Below are 9,859 nucleotides of genomic sequence, written 5' to 3' on the forward strand. Positions count from 1 at the left end.
TCACCATTGAGTATGATGTTAGCTATGTGTTTGTCATATATGGACTTTATTGTGTTGAAGTAGTTTCTCTCTATGCCCACTTTTTGAAGAGTATTTTTTAATCAAAAGTTTTTTTTTACATCTATTCAATATGCTTTTTATTCTTCAGTTTGTTAATGTGTATCACACCGATTGATATGCAGATATTGAAAAATCCTGCATCCCTAGGGTAAATCCCACTTCATCATGGTTTATGACTTTTTTAATATATACTTGACTGATGCTGAAGCTCAAACTCCAATACTTTGGCCACCTGATGTGAAGAACTGACTCATTTGAAAAGACCCTGATGCTGGGAATGATTGAAGGTAGGAGATGGGGACAACAGAGGATGAGATGGTTGGATGGCATTACCAACTGCAGTCCATAGGGTTGCAAAGGGCTGGACATGACTGAGCAACTGAACTGAACTGGATTTGGTTTGCTAGTGTTTTGTTGAAGATTTTTGCATCTATTTTTCATCAGTGATATTGGCCTCTAATATTCTGTTTTTTGTGTGGTATTTTTTTGTGTCTGGTTTTGGTATCAGGTAGATGGTAGCCTCATAGAATGAATTTGGAAGTGTTCCTTCCTCTGAAGTATTTTGGAATACGTTTAGAAGGATAGGTGTTAATTCTTCTCTAAATGTTTGATAGAATTCTCCTGTAAAGTTATCTTGTCCTCGACTTTTGTTTGCTGAAGTTTTAAAAAATAGTTTCAATTTCAGACTTGTGATTGGTCTGTTATATTTTCTATTTCTTCCTGGTTCATTCTTGGAAGATTGTACCTTGCTCAAAATTTTCTAATTTCTTTTAGGTTGTCCATTTATTGGCATATAGTTGCTTGAGGTTTTTTAAATCATAAAGAATGATTCTTATGATTCTTTGTATTTCTATGGTAACTTCTATGGCAACTTCCCTTGTAACTTCTCCTTTTTACAGATTTGGCCCTCTCCCTTTTTTTAATTGCTGAGTTTAGTTAAATTTTCTAAATTTTATCTTTTTAAAGACCCAGTTTTTAGTTTCATTAATCTTTTCCTTTTTTTTTTTTTTTGGTCTCTAGCTCATTTATTTTGCTCTGACCTTTATGGTTTTTTTCCTTCTACTAACTCTGGGTTTTGTTCTTCTTTCTTTAATATCTGTCAGTGTAAGGTTGAGTTCCGTTCAGTTCAGTCACTCAGTCGTGTCCAACTCTTTGTGACCCCATGAATCACAGCGCACCAGGCCTTCCTGTCCATCACCAACTCCCGGAGTTCACTCAGACTCACGTCCATCCAGTCAGTGATGCCATCCAGCCATCTCATCCTCTGTCAATCCCCTTCTCCTCCTGCCCCAATCTCTCCCAGCATCAGAGTCTTTTCCAATGAGTCAACTCTTCACATGAGGTACCCAAAGTACTGGAGTTTCAGCTTTAGCATCATTCCTTCCAAAGAAATCCCAGGACCAATCTCCTTTAGAATAGGCTGGTTGGATCTCCTTGCAGTCCAAGGGACTCTCAAGAGTCTTCTCCGACACCACAGTTCAAAAGCATCAATTCTTCGGCTCTCTGCCTCCTTCACAGTCCAACTCTCATATCCATACATGACTACTGGAAAAACCATAGCCTTGACTAGACGACCTTTGTTGACAAAGTAATGTCTCTGCTTTTGAATATGCTGTCTAGGTTGGTCATAACTTTCCTTCTAAGGAGTAAGCGTCTTTTAATTTCATGGCTGCAGTCACCATCTACAGTGATTTTGGAGCCCAAAAAGTAAAGTCTGACACTGTTTCCACTGTTTCCCCATCTATTTCCCATGAAATGATGGGACCAGATGCCATGATCTTCGTTTTCTGAATGTTGAGCTTTAAGCCAACTTTTTCACTCTCCTCTTTCACTTTTATCAAGAGGCTTTTTAGTTCCTCTTCACTTTCTGCCATAAGGGTGGTGTTATTTGCATATCTGAGGCTATTGATATTTCTCCCAGCAATCTTGATTCCAGCTTGTGTTTCTTCCAGTCCAGCATTTCTCATGATGTATTCTGCATGTAAATTAAATAAGCAGGGTGACAATATACAGCCTTGATGTATTCCTTTTCCTATTTGGAACCAGTCTGTTGTTCCATGTCCAGTTCTAACTGTTGCTTCCTGACCTGCATATGTAAGGTTAGGTTGTTTATTTGAGATTTTTCCTATTTCCTGAGGTAAGTTTGTATCACTATAAATTTCCTTCTTAGAACTGTGTTTACTGCATTTCATAGATTTTTTATCAGCATGTTTTCATTTTCATTTGTCTTTAGGTATTTTTTGATTTCCTCTTTCATATCTTAAGTGATCCATTGGTGTTTGTAGCATATTATATAACCTCCACATGTTTGTTTGTTCTACAGGTTTTTTTTTTTTCTTCATGTAATTGATTCCTAATCTTATAGTGTTATGGTTGGAGAAGATACCTGATTTAATTTCAATCTTCTTAAATTTACCAAGGCTTGCTTTGTGGCCCAGCATGTTATCTGCCCTGGAGAATGTTCCAAGTGCACTTGAGAAGAATGTATATTCTGCTGCTTTTGGATGGAATGAATATCTATTAAGTCCATCTAGTCTAATATGTCTGGAGAAGACAATGGCACCCCACTCCAGTACTCTTGCCTGGAAAATCCCATGGGCGGAAGAGTCTGGTAGCCTGCAGTCCATGGGGTTGCTAAGAGTCGGACACGACTGAGCGACTTCACTTTCACTTTTCACTTTCATGCATTGGAGAAGGAAATGGCAACCCATTCCAGTGTTCTTGCCTGGAGAATCCCAGGGGTGGGGGAGCCTGGTGGGCTTCTGTCTATGGGGTCACACAGAGTCGGACACGACTGAAGTGACTTAGCAGTAACAGTCTAATATGTCATTTAAGACTTTTGTTTCCTTATTGACTTTCTGTCTGGATAATCAGCCCATTGATGTAAGTGGAGTGTTAATGTTCCCCACTGTTATTTTGTTACTGCCGATTTCTCTCTTTATGGCTGTAAGCATTTGCCTTATATATTGAGGTGCTCCTACCTTGGGTGCATATATATTTACAATTGTCCTATTCGTTGGATTGATTCCTTGATCATTAGATAGTGTCTTTCTCTGTCTCTTATTACAGTCTTTATTTTAAAGTCTATTTTGTCTGACATGCATGTACAATTGATGTAATGGTGAGCTTTCCCATTAATAATTTTCTTGTTTCTAGTTGTGGCCTTTTCTTTTCCACCTAGTGAAGTTCCTTTAGCATTTGTTGTAAAGCTCATTTGGTGGTGCTAAATTCTCTTTTTTGCTTGTCTGTAAAGCTTTTGATTTCTCCACTGAATATAAATGAGAGCTTTGCTGGGTAGTGTATTCTTGGTTGTAGGTTCTTTCCATCACTTTAAATATATCATGCCTCTTCCTTCTGGTCTGCAGACAGAGATTCTGCTGAAAAATCACCTGATAACCTTATACGAATTCCCTTGTATGTTATTTTGTTATTTGTTTCTTTCCCATTGTTGCTTTTAATATTTCTCTTTGTTTTTAATTTCTTAACTTGATTAATATCTCAGTGTGTTCCTTCTTGAGTTTACACTGTATGAGACTCTCTGTGCTCCTTGGACTTGAATGTTTCATTCCCCATGTTAGGGAAGTTTTCAGCTATTACCTCTTCAAATATTTTCTCAGACCCTTTGTCTCATCACCTTCTGGGACCCTATAATGTGAACGTTGGTATGTTTTATATTGTACCAGGTGTCCCTTACACTGTCCTCATTTCGTTTCATTCTTCTTTCATTCCCCTATTGTGCAGCAGTGATTTCTACCAATCTGTCTTCCAGCTCACTTATTCATTCTTCTGCCTCATTTATTCTACTCTTGATTCCTTATAATGTGTTTTTCACTTCAATTATTATATTGTTCGTCTCTGTTCTTTAAAGATTCTAGCTCTTTATTAAAGCTTCTTGTATTCTCTCAGTCTTTGCCTCTATTCTTTTTCTGAGATCTTGGATCATCATTACTATTACTACTCTAAATTCTTTTTTGGCTAGATTACCTATCTCTACTTCACTTATTCTTCTGGAGTTATATGTTGTTCTTTTGTCTGGAACATATATCTCTGCTGTCTCATTCTGTGAAAAAATTTTCTGTGTTTGTAGTCTCTGTTCCTCAGGCTGCAAGGCTGTAATTCCTCTTGCTTCTGGTGTCTGTGCCCTGGTGAGTGAGGGTAGTCTAAAAGGCCTGTGCAGACTTCGTAGTGGGAGAAACTGGTGCTTGCCAACTGGTGGGTGGACCTGGTTCTTGTTCTTCTGGTGGGTAGGGCCATGTCAAGGAGTGTGCTTATAGGTGGCTGTTGGCTCAGGATGAATTTAGGTAACCTATCTGCTGACGGGAGAACCTCTTGATGAGAGTGAAAGAGGAGTGAAAAAGCTGGCTTAAGACTCAACATTCAAAATACTAAGATCATGGCATCTGGTCTCATCACTTCATGGCAAATAGATGGGGAAACAATGAAAACAGTGATAGACTTTATTTTCTTAGGCTCCAAATCTTTGCAGATGGTGACTGCAACCATGAAATTAAAAGACACTTGCTCCTCGGAAGAAAAGTTATGACAAACCTAGATAGCATGTTAAAAAGCAGAGACATTACTTTGCTGACAAAGGTCCACTTGGTCAAAGCTATGGTTTTCCAGTAGCCATGTATGGATGTGAGAGTTGGACCATAAAGTAGGCTGAGCACTGAAAAATTGATGCTTTTGAATTGTGGTGCTGGAGAAGACTCTTGACAGTCCCTTGGACTTCAAGGAGATAAAATCAGTCAATCCTAAAGGAAATCCATCCTGAATATTCATCAGAGGGACTGATGCTGAAGCTCCAATACTTTGGCCACCTGATGTAAAAAACTGACTCATTGAAAAAGACCCTGATGCTGGGAGAGATTGAAGACAAAAGGAGAAGGGAATGACAGAGGGTGAGATGGTTAAATAGCATTACTGACTCAGTGGACATGAATTTGAGCAAACTCAGGGAGAGAGTGAAAGACAAGGAAGTCTGACTGCAGTCCATGGGATTGCAAAGTTAGACACAACTTAGGGACTGAACAACTGCTGATGGGTAGGGCTGTGTCCCCACTCTATTGGGTGTTTGGCCTGAGGCATCCAGCTCTGGAGTCTAGAGGCTGTTGGGTGGGGCCAGGTCTCACTGGCTAAATGGAGCCCTCCAGGATGGCTCATGTCAATGAATAGTCCCTTGGACCTCTGCCACCAGTGTTCTTGCCCCACAGTAAGCCACAGCCATCCACTGCCTCCCCAGGAGTCCCTCCAAGATCCACAGATAGGTCTGGCCCCTACTCTTGTGGTTTTCCCTGGGTCCCAAAGCATGTGAAACCTTATATACACCCTCAGAGGCAGAGTTTCTGTTTTCACCAGCTCTGTAGAGTTCCTGCACATAAGCCCTGTTGGTCATCACAGCTAAGTGCTCTGGGGGCTCCTCCTCCTAATGCCAGACCCCCGGGCTGGGTAGCCTGATGTGGGGCTCAGAAGTCTCACTCCCATGAGCAAACCTCTCTGCTATGATTATTTTCCATTTGGGGTGTTGCTCACCCAGTGGATATGGGATTTGATTATATTGAGAAAGTGCCCCTGCTATCATCTCTTTTGTGGCCTCTTGCTTTGGATGTAGAATATCTTTTTTTGGTAGGGTTGAGTCTTTTTGTCACTGATTATTTGGCAGTTCATTGTGATTTTGATGTTTTTGTGACAAGAGGGGAGCTCAAGTCTTTCTACTTCACCATCTTGTCTTTCTTCCGTGACCTGTCCTTGATTTTCATTGAACTGTTCACTATGGAAGCTGAATGAGATAGATGCTTGTCTGCTGATATACAAAAGTACATTTTACTTTTACCTTCCTTAGTCTTAATTCATTTTTCCTATGCCTAGTTTCTCCCTTGCTGAGTTTATTTCCTCTTTCCCACCTCAATCTCTGGACTAGGCAGTATAGTGTTTGGACTATTTGTGTGGCTCAGCAGAGGCATCCTCAGGTCTCAGTACTGAGCACCTGATCTTATACACCAGGTCCCCTTGATGTTTAAGGCACTTTGCTCTCACTGAAGTTGAACACTTGCCTGGGAATACCCTCCATTGGCCCCTGCTTTTGTGGAGAAACAGTACAGATAGTTGAATGTCTGATAATACAAGGATAAAGAGGGCAGAGTCCTTGTTCTTTTAGGCATTTGCCATTTAGTGATGGAAACAGATGCAGCCTCAAGTAATACTTAGAAGAATTGGGTAAAAAGACAGGGACACTGGAGTGACTAAATTCAGACTAGAAATACTGGGGTTGAAGTATGTTATCCATGTGCATTTAGTGGAGAGGGTTAAAAGAATATCTCCATCTGAACCAGCAGCACAGATCTGGGGAGGTCCTCTTTTAGAACCCAACTACAAGTATGGTCTTCCTTAATCAAATCTGTGATCAGAGCACAGAAAATATTGCATTTGAAATTCATTTCTCTGAATGCTTGGAAATGGTTTTGTTGAATTAGTGGATTCAATAGATCAGTCTTTGGTTAAGTCTTATGATATTAGTAGACAGTGTGACTAAAGACCCTTTGGTCAGACCACCAGTGTTGAGATTCAAAATCTGCCATGTACTCCCGTGTGACTTTCACCATATAATAATTTAAACTTCTTTGCTTCAGTTTTCTTATGTGTAAAAATTGTATCAAGAAACTCTATTTGATAGAGTGTTGTGAGAATTATGATCCTAAAGGAAATCAGTCCTGGGTGTTTATTGGAAGGACTGATGTTGAAGCTGAAACTCCAATATTTTGGCCACCTGATGCAAAGAGCTGACTCATATGAAAAGACCCTGATGCTGGGAAAGAAGACTGAAGTCAGAAGGAGAAGGGGATGACAGAGGATGAGATGGCTGGATGGCATCACTACTCGATGGACATGAGTTTGGGTAAACTCCAGGAGTTGGTGATGGACAAGGAGGCCTGGAGTGCTGCTTTTCATGGGGTTGCAAAGAGTTGGACACAACTGAGCAACTGAACTGAACTGAACTGTGAGAATTAAATGTTAATGCTTGTCATATGCCCAAGACAGTGCCTGGCACCTAGTAAAGTTCTTGATAATTGTTATCTCTTATTAATATTTATTTGTGATACCTTATAGAATTAATCTTTCAAGCAGTATACTATAAGAACCGATGATTTTATCTTTATAAAAATCACATTTGTAATTATAATTTTTTTTGTATAGTGACTCAGTCCCAATAAATCTCTTCACTTTTTGTTGTCAATAACATGTGACTAGATTTCCATCATTAACAGACTATTTCTAGAGATGCCAATGTCTCAGAAATCATTCTATTGTTTCAAAACAGGAAGCAACTTTGATGGACTATCTTTCTTTCCTTTACTTAAAAAGTATTTTCTATTGTTATTATAGAACTTGGGTGTTCATTTTATTTTTCTACTCTCAAATTTTTCTGACTTTTAAAAATAAGAATAAATGCACTCCACAAAACATTGCAAAGCTCTCAAATTCATTTGCTGTTCATATGCTTTTCTTCGACTTGTGCAGTTTTGATTTTCCTGAGCACGTTGAGTGTGAGAGATGGATGGCTAGTGTCTGGAATCTTCTGACCTAGGTTAAAAGGCCTCAAGAGGCATGAACAGACTAGACTCATAGATATCATAAAGTAGTCATATTACAGCCACCTCATCACTTCTCTATGCAATAGCCCCTTAAAGGTCAACATAACAACTTTATGTAGGCCTCATAAATAGCATCCTTCTCTCCTGGCATAAAAATAACCACACTTTTAGAAAACATTTTTGAAAGAAAAAGATCAGATTTAGAGATTAGGAGTATTTATCTCAGAGACAATTCCTAGGGAAGGCTTCAAGTTTATGAAGGGTTATTATTTGCAGAGAATAGGGACCAGCTGTTCTCCATCTCTCAAGAATCCCAAAGAGAGGGCTAAGCCTCAGCATGAAATAATTAGGTTGATATGAAGAGGAATTTCCTGATGGTGAGAGTAAAACATTGAAAGGAATACCTTAAAATCTGAAAGAACTCCGAAAGCAGAATGATTCTCCTGGAGTGCTCTCCACATCTGAAATCTACTAAAGCCTTAAGCTTTCCGGAAGTGTGAAATAACATATCTACATTCCTCAACAGGCATTCCTAACATGCTAAAGGATCACATGTGGTGGCAGTGTGTTCGGTATATATTTTCTATAGATGGTCTGCAGTTTGCACTTTGCTTTCTCATGTGGTTCCAGTGATATAGTCTAGGAGGTAGAATTGTGTCATCTTTGAAATCAGACACACCTGGCAGGCATCCACATTCTACTGTTTTGATTCAGAGGCTCACTGTGTGGTGTTTGACAAGTTGCTTCATCCCTCTGAGACTTAATCTTCTATAATAAAGGAGGATATGTGTGTGTGTTAGTCGTTCAGTTGTGTTTGACTCTGCAATCCCATGGACTGTAGCCCAAAAGGCTGCTCTGTCCATGGGATTCTCCAGGCAAGAATACTGAAGTGGCTAGCCATTTCCTCCTCCAAACATAGGAGGATAGTTAAGGAAAAAAATTAATCATTGCATTTAGGTCACAGATAAAATGCTAGCACATAGTATTTAACATCTATCAGTTAAAATATACTAAAGTATGAAAGTGAAAATGTTAGTCACTCAGTCATGTCCAACTCTTTGCAATCCCATGAACTGTAGCCCACCAGGCTCCTCTGTCCATGGAATTCTCCAGGCAAGAATGCTGAGTGACCATTCTCTTCTCCAGGGGATCTTCCCAACCCAGAGATCGAACCCAGGTATCCCACATTGCAGGGAGATTCTTTACCATCTGAGCCACCAGGGAAGCCTATATTTATGTATGCACATATATATATATATATATATATATATATGCATACATTAAGTAGGAGTATTTTGTAGAAAAAAAAAATCGTTATAGGAGACAAAGCTCCTTAAGTAGATGTGTAAGTACATAGTACCTGACATTAAAGTCTTTGTCCTACAAAAATGTCACAGATTCATTTTAAAAGCAAAGTGCCACCTGGAAATTTTAAATTCTCTCAATTCTTGGTCAAAGAGAAAAACCAAAGTAAAATGTCAGAATATCTAGAAAATACCATTAATTAAAACATTAAATTTCAGGACCCATGGGATACAGCTAAAACCATGCTTAGAGGTAAAACACAACCTTCAGTGTTTTTACAGATGAAGGAGACTAAATGAATTAAGCATCAATTAAAAAAATTAGTCAAAGACACGACAATAAACCTAAAGAAAACTTGAATGAAAGAATTCACAAGTTAAAAGCAAAAATTAATGAAATGCAAAACAGAAAAACCATAAGCCTGAAAAACTAATTCAAGAACTGGTTCTTTGAAAAGCTAGTTAAAAGGAGAAAAGCACAAAATAAGAAATAAGGATGGGTAAATGTTAACTTGTACAGATTATTTTTTAAATCTTCATAGTCTCAATTTTCCCTGCTTGCAAAAATGGGGATGTTCATAATAATGGCTTCAGAGAGTCATGGTGAGAACAAGGAAACTAATCCTTAAAAAGGATTTATCAGAATATCTTGGAATGAGATAAAGTTTCAATAAATGATAGTTTGTATTTTCATTATTAAAAATTTTCTTCTCCCCACACCCCCCAAAAAAAGAATGGATAAATGATGATAGATACAGCGGAAATGGAAATAATTGATTCTTGTTTAACTCAAAACTGAAGTGAAATGGAATAATTTTTAGAAATAGGTAAATTGCTAAAACCATGCTCAGAAGAAGGCCATTTATTCAGAGTTCATTTACAATACAAGAGATTGATGAAATT

Source organism: Ovis aries, chromosome 1, assembly GCF_016772045.2.
Source record: "Ovis aries strain OAR_USU_Benz2616 breed Rambouillet chromosome 1, ARS-UI_Ramb_v3.0, whole genome shotgun sequence".
NCBI lineage: Eukaryota > Metazoa > Chordata > Mammalia > Artiodactyla > Bovidae > Ovis > Ovis aries.